This window comes from Thunnus thynnus, chromosome 21 (assembly GCF_963924715.1).
Source record: "Thunnus thynnus chromosome 21, fThuThy2.1, whole genome shotgun sequence".
Lineage (NCBI taxonomy): Eukaryota > Metazoa > Chordata > Actinopteri > Scombriformes > Scombridae > Thunnus > Thunnus thynnus.
The window spans coordinates 1,318,383-1,333,861 of record NC_089537.1 but is presented as its reverse complement, the minus strand read 5'-3'; the positions used below and the strand labels follow the sequence as shown (position 1 = coordinate 1,333,861).

Here is a 15,479-nt window from a genome sequence, read left to right as displayed (position 1 = left end):
TCTCTGCTTGTCGTCTATTAGGTCACGTTTTATTGAACAGTGCACTAATAAGACATAAGTTTAGTTTATTATACAGTAAACAAACACAGTTATACCCTAATTAGACCTAATTACTATTACAGTTAGCTCAGCATGAGTCTCATTCTAGTAAAGAATTAAGTAAAAAATATTTTGCTGCTGAGTTATAAACCAAAGCAGACTCACCTGTTTATTTAACCTGCGTACTAATAGATGCAAATCTGTGCATCAATTAACCATTTTCATCTATTAATTCTATTCACCATTAACGAGAGATCCAGTTACAACAGCACAGCTTTAATTAGAGTCAGATATGTGATTCCACTTTAGTAACAGTTCGGTTCTGTTGTCATGTGTTGAATTATCCTCTAATAAAGTCTAATAAGGGTCTAACAGTGAGAAATAAAGATCCAGTGTCGTGTTACTGGGGTCGATAGTGACCTGGTATTACATGGTCTGATATTTTAACTGGTATTAGACTCTGTATTACTGGTTTGGGAGCAGAGCGGCTCAGTGTTACTACCTACAAACTCCATGTGACTCTGGAGAACATCCAGATGTGACCTGATGTGGTTTGACTTCAGTTTTCTTCTAACGAGCAACAAATGACCTTGTAAGAAAGTGAAACTATGTTAAATAAAGCCAAATAAAAAAAAAGTCCTCCGAGCTCTCAGTGTTTAGACTATTATAAAGTATATAATTGATATAATATGGTGTAATATAAATTACATCTAATTACAGGCTGTGGTGTCTAATTAAACTATGGTAGGCCCATACTGGCAGCATTAACTGTGGTGTCTAATTACAGCGTAGTAAGAATAGAGCATCTGTGCAGCATATTTAGATGTGATATTGTTGTATTTGATTTCTAATTAGACTTTTAAATCAGCGTATTAGGATCCTATCTGGTCTCTAATTACAGTGTAATTTGGTATAATAGTGTCTAGTAAAGCATCATATGTGGTTTATAATTACAGCGTAATTTAGATGTACAGTGTCTAATTAGAGTATAAACTAAATGTTTGTTTACTGTCTAATAAAGAACATATTATTTATAGATTTTGTCTAATTTGATAAAAATAGAGCTTATTATGTTTTATTAGAGCACGTTAATTAAAGTGCTCGACTGCATTAACGTTGTTTTTTTAAATGGAAAAATAGAAACTATTTAAAGTAAATTAATTTCTGAATATCTCATGTGAGACGTTCATCCAGCCTTTATTTGTTCTATTATTTGAATCTTGGTTTTTATTTGGAGATTGATAGAACAGATTTGAGACACATCTGCAGGGTTTGTACCTTGTTTCTGCTGTTTCCAGTCTGCATGAACCCTTCAGGTCAAACTGACTTTTGCAGGATTTGTTTTCCTTTGGCACAAAGTTTCCGCTCTTCAGTCCAGTTCGGTTTAATAAGCTCAGCAGCAGGAACAAGAACAGTTTGGGTTGTGAATTCAGACTGTATTAAGCTTTAACTCAGGAATCTATGATCTAATTACTATGATCGTATTACGAACGGGTCGTTTTTTGTGATAGTTTCCCATGCAGCGCCGTCAGATTCCCGTTGGCTGGACGTCGGAGGGGAAATGACTCCTGCTGTCACACCCTCTCTCCGGTAAGCTAACCGTCACTGGACGGGCCTTTCACAGCGCTGCTATCGCACAGGGAAATGCAGTCATTTGTGATAATTGCCCTCAGTGATTTTATTCCTGTGCAAATCGCCCATGTCGGTAATTTGTCAAGAAAAACTTCCGTGTTAAATTACGCAGAGTGCTTTCATTCCCCGAGCCAGATCTGATCTCTCTCTCTCCACTTACTGCAGACTCCTGTGAAACTCTGCACAACATTTAATATCCATCAGAAAACTAATCATTTATTTATTTAGATCTTTATGTTTATGAGACGTGCAGGAGGTGGTGAGTATTTGGTGAAAGTACTCACGCCATTATTTTATCTGTTTTATTGAGCTTTTATGTCTGAGTCATCACGGTAGCATCAGTTGTAAATAATGCTAACGTAAAGAAGTTATTAAAGTTCTGATGTTCTGCCCTTAAAACAGGGAAAATAGTGAGTTTTCACTTGTTTGTATTGAGTTATAATTATGTACAGTACAACCAAATTCACACATTTTCTCAGTATGGATACACTCAGGACCGCAGTTTCCACAACTAAGTTATTCTGTGGTTTCTAAATAGCGTAAATTATATAGATAGATAGATTACATAGCCACGTCATGATTGAGCTGATTTTTTAAAAAGATTCTGATCTGTTTCTCTTCAGTAAATTACTGCTTTTAGCAAAAAAACGTGTTTTGTTAAAATGGATTACGGGACTTAGTTATATCTTCAGTTATGAAGGTGAGTAATGTTAACGTAATTTAAACATTCACCAACATTGTTCCTTTAACTTTAGTGACCACAGACAAATGAGTCTTGGTGGCTTTCAGTTTGAATCTTTCATGTAACATTTAACTCGTGTTATTTCGTGTCTGGACAGTTTTGAACGAAGACGAGCAGTCAGACGACGTCAGCGTGAGAGATCGTTGCTACGAGTCGATGAAGAAGCTGAACAGTTTGAGATTAAATGTAGAGACGGTGATTGTTGCTCAGAGTCAGTCATGTTTTGGTGGACATCAGTCACTTTGAGTTTTGGCAGCTCTTCTAATCACTGAGTGTAAACAGCCATAGTGACTCGACGTTAACGCTGTAAATCAGCGTCGGTGCTACACTGAGTGACTAGCTAACGTCGCAGCTAGCTAATGTTGCTAACGGTTATCTAAGACACTGAGGGAATTATCAAAAATGAAAAATGCTAAAAACACAGCATACAAAAATAAACAGTAAATATTAACAATATGTACAGAACTAACTGTGAAGAGTGAAATAACTACAGTGGAGGTTACGTTACTGTAGAGTTGACAGCAGGTTGACTGGAAGTAAACAGAAGCAGTTCGTAAGACAGATACACGTCTGTCTTAGTGGAGAGAAAATGACGGAAACACTCTAAATATATATTTCTAAATATTTGGAGACCAGTTCCACTCCACTACATTTCAGAGGGAAATATTGTACTTTCTACTCCACTACATTAATTTGACAGCTTTAGTTACTTTTCAGATGAAGATTTGACACAATGGATAATATAACAAGCTTTTAAAATACAACACATTGTTAAAGATGAAACCAGTGGTTTCCAACCTTTTTGTCTTTTGACGTCTTACAAAAAGCAGTGTGTAGTCGGGGTCACATTTCACATGTCTATGAGTTGTTAACAGCTCCACCAAATAGTGATTTTTCCCTCTAAACTGCTCACATGCTTTCATTTCAATAAATGTTCAAATGATCCAATATTTCAGCAAAAATCAAAGATTAGAGAAAAAGTCCAAAAACTGAAAACAGATTTGTGTATCAGAACTTTGTTTTTTCTTCTTTCCTCTCCCATTAATCATCTCACCACCCCTCAGATTTATCTGCTGACCCTTTGGAGGGGCCCCAACCCCTAGGTTGGGAACCACTGGACTAAACTAGCTAACTGTATATAAAGTAGTGTAAACTAGCTCCACCTCCAGCAGCTACAACAGTTAAACGCTGTTAAATAAGTAAAAAGTCGTTGAAGTTTAATGAGTGAGAAGCTTAATTCAGATCCTATAAACAATCAGTCAGTTTGTATTTTTTCAGTGTTTCCTGAATGTGACATCGAGTCCAAAAATGCCTCGCCTCCTCAAACAGTCGAGCATCAAACGGCGGCGGACCTTGCTGGCGGGGAAACACCCGGCTGTGGTCTACTGCGGCCTTTCATCTGCACTCACGCTCTTTACATTTCAATTGCTATACTTATGAGGACCCATATTGGTGTAATGCATTCCCCAGCATCTAACTTTAACCCTACCAGTCACTGACAGGCCTCCTGGACCATAATGTGAGTCCCAGCTGTCCAACAACCGATCGCTGTGTTAAACTGTCCTCGCGGCGCTGGCGGGAAACTCGTCGGTCCTCACAGAAATAGAAGAGCTGCTACTGAGGCGGTTTGGTGTCATCTGCTAGTCATTTTACTGTCCTCCTGTCATTAACACTGACTTCTATTTATACTGCACACACACACTCATGTTCAGACACACAGACAGGAAGTTTTATTTATTTCAGAGCTTAAAAGATAAAAGATGGATGTGTGGGTGTAAAAACTACATACTGTCACATGTTAACGTGTGTTTTTTGTCTGTTTATACGTAAAACTTTACTGACATGTTTATTCTGTACATTGTGTGGAATGTTTTTGTTGGTGATCTTATGAACACATATTAAATTATGGATAGGCATTTAACACTAAGTGCTGTCAGCCCCGTGTAGGCAGATCGCTCCATCTTCAGCCGCCCCTGTTGGTCCGCTGTCGGCACGCCGCTCAGGATGAAACATGACGATTTAATGGAGATTTAACGAGCAACTCGCAGGTCGGAGACTCCAGTGATTCAAAGTGTAGGAAATATTCTTACTACAGTGACTTCTGCATTTAAAAAAGCCAAATTAGAGGCAACATAAAAGGGCAGAGTGGTCACGTTGAACAATAATATTGATATTGATGCTGAGGGACTGTAAATGTTTGTTCATACGCATATGATGGATCACAGCCTTATAATTATGAGCCTGATAGGCGTCCAAGAGACCAGGAACAGACTGGGATCAGGAGGAATAACGGTCAGAGGAGACCAGTGGAGGACTGGGCAGGTGTCTTGTTGACGTTAGCTTATAGTTACATGTATATAGCTGCGGGCGCTAACGAAATTTTACGTTGTCTTCACATCACAGCATCTTAAAGTCTTCTATCGTGTATCAGGCTTTAACAAAACCAGTATTGATCGTCTGTTACCAGCAGGAGTATTGATACTTAACCGTAACAGAAACTAATGTGCAGATATCAGCTTCTATCAGTCGTATCTCGCTATGTGTAATAACGACACGCTACGTTTACAGTGTGCTACTGTTACTGCAGGAGATTTATAAAAGTAATCATCATAACAACTCAATGTTTGGATGTGTTAAAATGTTTTATGCATTAAGAGCAGATTCATAATTATCAAACAGGTGCTGCATTACTGGCCAGACCTGCAGACAGCAGCAGCTGATACTAATAATAAACATATATGAATAAAAACTATTGGTGCATTGAGTAAAATAAAACATATAATACAAATATAAACCACAGTTTAATCCCACCATCAAACTGATCAGTAAGTGTTTTAACAGCAGGCAACTATCAGTTTAATTCAATTAATTAATGAATTACAGTCAGTCCTAGTTGACATTGTGGGCGTCTGCTGTGTGTCGCTTTGTATTTTGTATTTTGTATAATGTGTTCTGTGTGTTGTTGTGCTGTTGTATGTATTGTTTGTAGGGGACTCTGGTGCAGTTCATCATTTATGCTAAAAACTGTAAACTGTCCCAATCAATAAATATAATAATTTACGCCAGAAAGCAGAGAGCTGAACAATCCTTCATTAACTGTTTCAAAATGTTCAATTTGTGTTCAATCAGAGACAGAAAATCATGAGAACGGTTTTGTTTTGCTTTTTTGATTTGTTAATTTAATAACCATGAGTAAATAGTGCAAATGTTCCAAAACACCCCATCACTACATGTTTCCCCAGAATTTCATATAAATCTGTTCCCACGTTCCCAAACAACAAAACAAATGAGTCAGTCTGAAACTGTGAATATAACCTCAAACAGAACCACGACGTCTGTGCTGCTTTCACACTAAATCCACATCCAGCAGTTACAGAGCAACATTATCATTCATGTGGAGTCGTGTTTCTGTCCACCTGGTGAATGTGAGTCCAATATTCACTCTCTTTTAGCTCTGTTTTTACTCTCTACCAACTCCTGAGGGAAATATCTGGCTCTTTAGCTGCTAAATGCTCCACTATGTTCACCAGCTAGTCTACAGCTAACTGTGTCTGTTTGGTGCTGAGCAGGTAGTGTACAGCGGCTTTTTACAGCTTTTTCTCTGAAAACGACACTATGAGACGCTGAGAGTGAACCAGAACAGTAAAGTTGCAGCCGGACAGATAAACAATGAGCTGAAACTCACTATAAAGCTCCGTAAAGCCGAGAGGAGCTGCAGAGACACTGATAATTCTCTGTAGGAGATTTGAAGCTCTGTGATTGGACGTTTCTTACCTAAATGCATCTTGGGAGTCATAGTTGACTTGTTTCTTCAGTTTGGTACTTTTTTTAACAAAGAACCAGATGTTTTACTTCAGTTCATCTTTCGTGCTGATGATTCAACCAGGAAAGTTTCAAGTCGATCCAAGATTTTAAAAACCTCCAACTGTCACCTAAAAACTGACGATGATGAAATAAATTTGACTTTCACTGTAGGAACCACTGGCGCCTGAAATTACTCCTTCACACATCTCTGCTGACATGTGCATCTCTTGTCTATATTTGTGGAAACAGAAGCATGTGTGTTCAATTACACAGACAAGTGACAGACCTCTAAAACTGTCCTGTCAAAAACTTGTGATGTTCTGCAGAATAAAAGCAAATGAATGAATTTATTTTGTGTAATTGTTGAAGTTGTTGAAGTTATTGATTCTTTGCAGACAACAAGCCAAACGTTTGCTGTTTTTTAGTGTGTTTGTGAGATTCTGTCTGAGTCTTTGCATTTAAACTGAAGTGTGTGTGTTTGTGTGCCACGTCCTTGTATGACATCAGACGTGTTCATGACAGCACGGAGTCTCCCCAAAAACCAGAGCGGAGCAGCAGATACCAGACCAAAGAGAACCCAGACCACACACACACACACACACACACACACACTTTCCTCCCCTTCATCCTCAAAATAAACGTCGTTTATGTTCGTGTCTCCTCAAAAAAACAGCACAAACCTCACTGCATTACCTCATCAATGCAGATCCACTTCTGCTCACGAGACGCCACAACACACGTTATAGCGAGCTTTAAAAAGCAGAGTATGAATGATGCCGGACGCTGCTGTCGGGGTGGAGAGCGATCTGGCTTTCTGTTGAAGCCGTGAGTCATCTGAGGAAGTCTGTGGAAAAAGTCTGTGAGGGGAGATTTTAAAATATAAAACCATGAACTTTAGAGTTGGTTCACATTAGATCTCATACAGTTTCTGCAGAAGTAGAGCTGCAGCTAACGATTATTTTCATTATTGGTTAATCTGCATTATCTAAATCTTTTTTTTTTGTCATTTTAGCAAATTATGTCAGCTGTTTATCACTTACTTTTACAGACCTGCCAACCTGAATGCATTTTGTGCAGCAGACACACATTTTGAGATCAAAGTAGGTATGAGTTGTTAGCGTAAGTTTCTTTGTTGGAAACATTTGGGATAATGTAAGTACACAACTCAACAACATATATAACATAGGTCTAGTTGTTTTTAGACAAGTTAATGTGGAATAATTACATATTAGAGCTTTAAGTAATGGATAAAAAATACAGCTGAGCCAATTGAAACATTAAGCTGACGGTTTACCCCGTATAATGACTTCTGTGTGGATCTAGAAGTTGCTGCAGGATAAAGGTAAAGGCCCATGTATTTCTATTTCACCTGTCATGCTCTCAGATATGTCCGCTTGCTTGTGAGATTATATTGACTGGAAAGTCCTAATTTTTCTGAACGAAATGAGCTGTAGCACTAGCAGGTTTGATATACATACATACAGGCGTTCCAACCACGACTGTGTGTGATTCAGTAACGTTAGCTAACAGTGTAGCTAACAGGTTGTCAACTTCGGGGCTACATAACGTGTTGCTGTCTGTTGCTGAAATGCTGACAGACATTTTCATTATTTTTAACTTTATCAGTGTGCAGGGTTGGGTCACAGTAGTCAGCAGTAAGTTTAGAGAAGGCTCAGTCTTCTCTAGCCTACGTTACCTGCCTCCCCTGGTTAAACCACCGACGTATAAGAGCTGGATAGGGCGCCACTCGCGATATTGCAGCGCAAAATTCCCCTGTGGCCCAAAAAGGATTTTCCCCCATAGACCGCCATTGTAAAAGAGATGCCTGTAAAACTGTTGACAGCACCCCTCCAACTGCAAACATCAATTATGACTCTTTCTATTATGAACTTTTGATCCATGGAGGTTTTATGTTTGTAAAACTTTCCTCAAGCTGAGAAAAGCGAAAAATCCGTGATGTCATCACAATGTTAAGTCTATGGGCCGAGCGGGAACTTGTGGGCGGGACCAGCAGGGGAAACACTACCGTGTATATTCAGTGGGCCGCACGACGCGGAAGCTAGAAACTCTTTTTGACATAAGCACCAGGCGAGCAATTTCTATAGGACTGAATGGGCGCCATTTTTAGTCTGGTATCCAGCTCTTATAATAAATCCATGGGTTAAACATACACACAAGAAGTAACATGGCCAGCTTTTCACTGAGGACACTCTGAAGTCAGGAGAGAAAGGAAAGAAGTCCCCATGAGATACTGAGGGGAGTGTGTGTGTGTGTATGTGTGTGTGGTCTATAACTTTGCCTATTCTAGGAAAATTTCAAGGAAACACAAATGAAGTACAATATGTAAGGAGGGATGTTACAGTTTCAACAGCCGTGTTATTAGATCATTATCCCATTGAGTAATAACGTTCCTATAATGAAAACAGTTTATTAACCAGCTTTAAAATATTTATTTCACCAGAACCACAAAATAGTCTGTTTATGCTGGTTTGGGTTTTACAGCTACATTGTCATCATCTTTTCAAACTAGCTGAAAATCAAATTGGCTTAAAGTTTGATTATTGTGGACGCGTAAACAGTAGAAACTATATAAATGCAGCAGCAGTGGGAGGTTAGTGTGTAGCCTGAGTGAAACTGTTCCTTGATAATCTGTGTTTAGGCAGCTGAAAGACAAATGGATAAACAGCCATAAATGACCAACTAACAGTATCTGCAGATATTTCTGTAAACAATCATATTGTTATTGGTATCATGAATTTTCGTCTGACTGCTTCATGTATGCAAATGATGTACAATCATTCATTGTGTGAACAGTAGTAATTTGCACATCTAGGCTGCCATAGTGGTACTCAAAAGATTGATCCAGGGTTGGCAGGTCTGCTTCTAGCAAACTATTTCAACTGCTTATATGATACTTTAACTATTTTGTGATCAGTAGTTTTTATTGTTTTTCTTTTCGAACAGGGCAACACATCAGATACATCATGGCAGTACAAGAGCTGAGAGACGACAGCTGGAATACAAACAAGGTACAACACACAGTTATATCGCTGAGCAGCAGACAACACTGAGACTGTCTATATGATTCTTAGGGATTTGAGCCGACGTCATATATGTAGAAGGTCCTTTAACGAAGGAGATGTAATTCACCTACTTAGCATAATATTCCTCTGGTGAGTCTAAAAGAGAGACCCTGATGGGCTGCCACAATACCCAGATGAGAGAACCACACCCTGGCTGATGGTTGGGTGATCGCCTTCTATTCTGTGACCATGAGTTTTCTCCTCAGCATCAAGGGATGTCTGGACCCAGTCTGCCTGGCTTTAGGGAGAGAGGATCACCCAGAATAAACAGGCTCGGGCAGAATGGGATGTCTAATTTAAGGATCAGTTTCATATTCGCATGTATGGCTGACCAGAATGTTTGTACAACCACAGGACCACAACATATGGAGGAGTGTACCAGTACTCCCCCACACCTCCAGCAATACGAGCTGCCCCTTAATTTCACCCTGTGTATCCTTGAGGGGAGCCAGTATGCCCTGTTCATTATTTTAAACTGCACTAATCTTGTCCTAAGTTCCCATGATGTTTTCTTATAGTTCTTTAAGTTGTTGTTCCATTATTCCTCTGTGAACGAGGTTGACATCAGTCTCCCAGGCTGACTCCTTATCGGAGCCCTTACTATTGAGAGAACATCAGAACTTGGTGGGACTGTTGTAGTGGAACCGAAGGTTTGAGATAGGAGATGTCTAATTTGAAGATATCTCCAAGGGAGAGGACCTTAATGACTGATTCCCTGGAACCTGGCAGACTGGCCCCGGCTGTACAGTTCCACGTAGTCCCTCCTGTTCCAGCGGACCTGAAGTCTTCCCCTCCCAAAATTTGATGGCTTGGAACCACCTCAGCTGGAGCTCCGCCATCCCTAGCTCTGCACCGTTTTGGGGGTCAAATCCAGACGCTGCCACCATAACCTTTGCCGTGTCAAATGTTGAGGGGTACACAAAGGTGTTGGGCTTATAAACAACTTGGTGGTCCTTGCCCCTGCACCCTTTCAGGACAGTTCATGTCCCTGAGCTTTGTGAGGTGGATGTCAGAGTTCCTGCAGAATACGTCCTGCATGTCAGACAGCTGAAATATCCTCTAGATGTGGAGAGTGGAGAGTTTATAAATTGATATGGATCAATGGAAAAAGGGAGAGAAAGAGAGAGCAAGAACCAGGTGAGAAAGTGGACAGGTAGTCAAAGACCATATAGTTATAATGCCGAGGTAATGATATGCTGTTATCAAATGTGGATTCTCCCCAATGTCTTCCCTGGATAATATTTCCTGGATGCTTTGTGTTTTTTCCCACATTAAATGTTTCCCAGAAGTATACTCAGAACATAAATCAGTGGACTTTATTCAAAACAGGACATCTTCATTAAAACACTGTCCTAGTTGACCACATGTGCTATTTGTTTATTTTCACAATACAAGGAGGAGAAGAACAGGGAGAGTATCTGAGACAGAGGAGAGAGCAGCATACCGGCGACCAAGCCAAAGCAACAGGGTTTCAATATGTTTCTTTTGATTTAGGGGATAGGGACACAGGTCCTAAACAGTTAAAGCTGTCTCAGTACCCACAGGATCAGTTTGGCACGCAAAAAAAGAGCCTTGCAACAGAAGTGGTTCCAGTTTAAATGGCTAGAATACTCCTCTAGGAAATATGCTGCTTTCTGCTTCACTTGTCGGGTATTTGGTAAAATCTCAGACAGGAGGTATTTGTGAATGGTGGAGTCAAGAACTGGAGAAAGGCACTGAGCATGTTTCAAAAACATAAAAACCACCAAGTCACACAAGGACAGTGTAGTTTGCTGGAACAGCTACAAAGCAAGTGTATCAAAAGAAAATACTGAACAGATAGAGACAGTGAGTGCCAATGAAATAAGCCAAAGGGAGTACCTGCAACGTGTTGTGGCGGTGACTTGCATACTGGGGAAGCCAGGAATACCATTCGAAGGTCATGATGAAACAACTGAAAGCCACAATAAAGGCAATTTTCCTAGAGTGCATGACACTTTTGAGGCTGTTTGATCCTTTCTTGTAGAGGTGTACAACCTCATCCAACAGCACATACCTCTGGCCTGCCAGTCAGAATGAGATGATGGTGTTGTTCAGGAGAGGTAACTGCAGCTATTAGTGAGATAAAGGAACTAAAGATGTGTGCAGTTATGGCTGCCGGAGGCAAGAGATGGAAAGAGAACAATTGGTACTCTGTGTGAGATATGTCTCTAGTAAAGGAGAGCTTCCTAGCCCTCACAGAGATGACGAATTTTGATACCACATCAATAACCGCTGCGATTGAATCAACTGGTAGAGAAAGGAATTGATCAGTTGAAATGTGTGGCACAGACTTACAACAGGGCAACAGTTATGAGTGGGGCAGTTGGGGATGTGCAAGCAGCCCCCTTAAGACATCTGCTGTATGTGCATTGTTATGGACATGAGTTGAACCTTGTCTTATGTCACACATGCAAAGCGGTTTCTGAGGCCAGAGTGTTTAGCATGCTGGAAAGTGTCAATTCTTTTATTTAGTGTCTCACCTGTGAACCACCATAAGTTTGTAGACACTCAAAGGAAGTCAGGTTTGCAGACAAGTGAACTTCTCAAACACATGTTGGGCATGCCAGCTTCGTTCAGTGTTTGACAGTTTCCCTGCCATCATTGAGTGCCTCTACCATCAACACACCTATGGTAGTGGGATTGAAGGCAAAACTCAGCAAATTCTCCTCAGTGTATTTGCTGATTGTTTTCCAGGTGTCTGTAAGAGGATGTTTACATAGATACCTACAGAAGGAGACCATTGATCTTACCCGAGCAGTGACCAAAAAGCACTGATTGACCGTCTCCAGAACAAAGGCCTTACATGAGGCTAACCAGATAGCAGAGACATCTTCTGGACAGACACAGAAGACAAAGCAAATGGATGGATTCGTTGTTGAGGTGACTTATGGGGCAGGAAGGAGAAGTGGTTCTTCTGAGTCAGGAGAACTCAAAACAAAATTGGTATTTCCTTATCTGGACAGAATGATCTCTGAACTTGAGAAGTGTTTTTTCTGGTGTGAATGAAAAATTGTTTAATGGAATTCAGGCGTGCAGTCCAACCTCAGACCACTTGACTGGTACAGCATTACCATATTGACCTTGAGTCAGGGGATGTGATGGTTGCCAAAACTATCTGAGGCGCAAGAGCGAGGCTATTCAAGACCTGCTCACATTGTACAACCTACTGGATTCTGATGCGTTCCCTTCACTGAAAGCTTTTATTCAGGTTGCCTTGTCTATACCAGTTAGCTGCTGTAGCTGTAAAAGGTCTTTTAGTGCTTTGCGTCAGCTCCATACCTGGCTTAGGAGGACCATGGTGCAAAGCAGACTCCTGCACCTGGCTGTGATGTCAATTGAGAAGGAGGTGCCTGAGAGAGTCCAAAACCAAAATGTGATTGATAGATTCGCCACCCTCAAGGTGTGGCGACATAGCTTAATTCTCCCAAAGTAGAAGGAATGATCTGCAGAGAAGGGTTAAGTGATATTGTACCTTTTGGTAAGATGGGTTGAGTTGAGCCAATGTTTAGGGCTGCAACTAACAATTATTTTCATTACCGATCAATCTGTCGTTTATTTTCTTGATTAATTGATGAGTCGTTTGGTCCGTAAAATGTCAGAAAATAGTGAAAAATGTTGATCACTGTGTCCCAAAACCCAAGGTGATGTCGTCAAATTGTTGAACAGTCCTCAACTAAAAATATTAAGTTTATGTTCATAGAAATAGTTAATAGTTGCAGCTCTACAATGTTAAAACATTCTTCATTATTAATTTATTGTTTATACCTTATTATCTTTTCATTTGATACTGCTAGTTCATGAAGAAAGTGACTCTTTGTAAACCAAGTGATGGCTTTGTGGCTCAACATTAAAGTATTATAATTAAATATCTATAAATCTGGACCCAAGAGTAGAGTTTAGACACAAAGGCAGTTTATTGTAAAGTTGTAGAGGCGGACTCAGGAGACTAACAAGGCACAGAGCTGAGCAGGCAGACTGGGAGGGCTGGAAGCGATGAACCTGAGGAATGGGTAAACAGAACTATCCAGAGTAACAACACACAAGAGAATAACGTCTTTACTGGGAAAGTTGGCCAATGCATCAACACCACAAAGTACACGGAACAATCTGGTGAAGAGTGGTGTGCAGGACCAGGGTATAAATACTGCAGGTTTCTGATGAATGGATGAGCAGCAGGTGTGCAGGTGAGCTGGATCGCCACGCCCCAAGGATGAGGCACAAACACATAAAAGGAAACAGAGATCAACAGCGGACAAACAAGAAACACAAGGGAGCGGAAAACTGGGAGACAATAGAATGAAAGAGAGAACCTGCCTAACCACAACATAAAGTTACTTTTCTCAGACTTGTTGGTGCCTTTCTAGTCACAATTAAATATTTGACCATTATTATTATACACTACAGTAGACCACCCAGCTAATCAGGTTGCTTCTAAAGGTAACATTGTGTATGTAACTGAGTTGAGAGAAAGGGGTTTGCAAACAGAATATTCCATTTTTTACTTTCTTAAAAAAGATTTTGACGTAGTGGATTGTGGCTGTGATCCCTGCCAGACACCTGAGCTCGATAACCACACCGTCAATATCGTGGCAGAGCTCTGCCAGTCGGTGATTATATGTGGTGGAGAAAATCGGGATTCCCTGAGAAATTCCTCCACTGCCACATTGCTCATTAAAAGCAATAAGTGACTCAGTGTTGTAACTAACTACCTCCAAAAATGCAGACATGGTGATGTGGTGAATGTACAATGTAAAATAAACACAAAAGGAATGAAAATACAATCTAAACACACACAGAACAAGAAGACAAACAGGTTTTGTTTTTTTTAGTAGACTAGACAACCCAAAAACAGCACAAACACACTGAGAGAGTGAAGAAAAAGCAAGAAAAATCAAGAGACATCTGGTTCCTGATATATAAGGCTTTGTTTCGAGAAATCTTCGAAATCTTTTGAATGGGAGTCTCATGACAGCTTTATGAAAGGACGATGTTAGGGGCACCAAACACGAAGAAGAAACTTTTATTCGCCATTACTTTTAGTGAACTATCTCAACTGTTTATCTGTTATTTTTAGTTGTTTCAACTGTTTATTGATTACTTTTAGCTAACTATTTCAACCATTTATACATTACCATTAGTTATCTGTTGGCTATTCTAACAGCTCTATACAGAGGTGTTATTTACATAGTTCTATTTAATCTTACAGATGAGATACCCCCACCTTCAGACACACAGTTATAACACTGGAAGACATATTTTTTATCTCATGACCTTTAAAAGTTCTTAAAACCTGACTCACCTGCTGCAGGTGTTTTCCTGCAGCCAACTCAAGAGAAAAGTCAAATCTAAAAGTCATTTATACCTGTTTTACTATCATTTGAACCAGACTCTCATATTGTTTCCACTTGTTTTTGGCTCAGTAGCTCGGACCAAACAGTCAGGCGTGTCGCCTTTTAGCAGCTTTAAAGTTTAACAGGGCAGAGGAGGAAAACCGCTGGGTTTCAAGCAACCTTTTGACCTCTCGCCTAGTGTGTTACAGCTTTAATAGCACTGCATTTTTTCCTCAGCGTGTGGAAATGAATTCCTGCTGTGTCTTCTCCTCGCTGGCTGGAGGTGCTCCAGCAGCCTCGTCCTCGACCCTGAACGTTCGTCCTCTGAGCTGGAAAAGCTCAGCGTCAGTTTTTGCAATTACATTTTTAATATGTGTGTTTAACAATGTAAGGTTGTGAATGTCAACGTGACCCAGAGTCAAAAGCCTGCATGTAGCTTTATAACATGATGGAAAGTGATGACAAATTGTTGCACAACTCTGACTTATTTTAAAGAGTTTAAAAACAGAGAAAAAGCAGCTTTAACAACCACATAATCTTCAAAATAACCTTATATTGCCTTTTCTCTCCTTAATTAACCCCAGGGAGTGTCTATAATAGGGACATGAAGAACATGTAACGGATTAAATTAAGTGTTTTGGTTTATAGTGGAGGAAACAAGGAGAGAATGAAAGGAATATTTTGGAAGAACAGCGTGTTTTTTTCCGAGATTTAAAAGACCAAAAACACATTTTCTTTGTGTACATCCTTTAAACTTTAATGGTGAAGCAGAAAACAAAAACCAAAGAGATACTGTAAAATAAATTAGATTAGAAAAATGCCACAAGC

At 39.9% G+C, this 15,479-nt stretch overlaps 1 long non-coding RNA gene across 4 annotated transcripts in view; it reads left to right on the top strand.

The window, feature by feature from the left end:
- Positions 1-1,283: 1,283 nt before the first annotated feature.
- Positions 1,284-15,479, top strand: part of LOC137172949 (uncharacterized) — a 43,490-nt gene continuing 29,294 nt past the window's right edge. The window contains exons 1-2 of one of the 4 annotated variants that reach the window (XR_010925083.1): positions 1,284-1,629; positions 9,182-9,246. This is a non-coding gene — a long non-coding RNA (uncharacterized lncRNA). The other 3 variants (XR_010925086.1, XR_010925085.1, XR_010925084.1) reach the window with 3 other exon arrangements.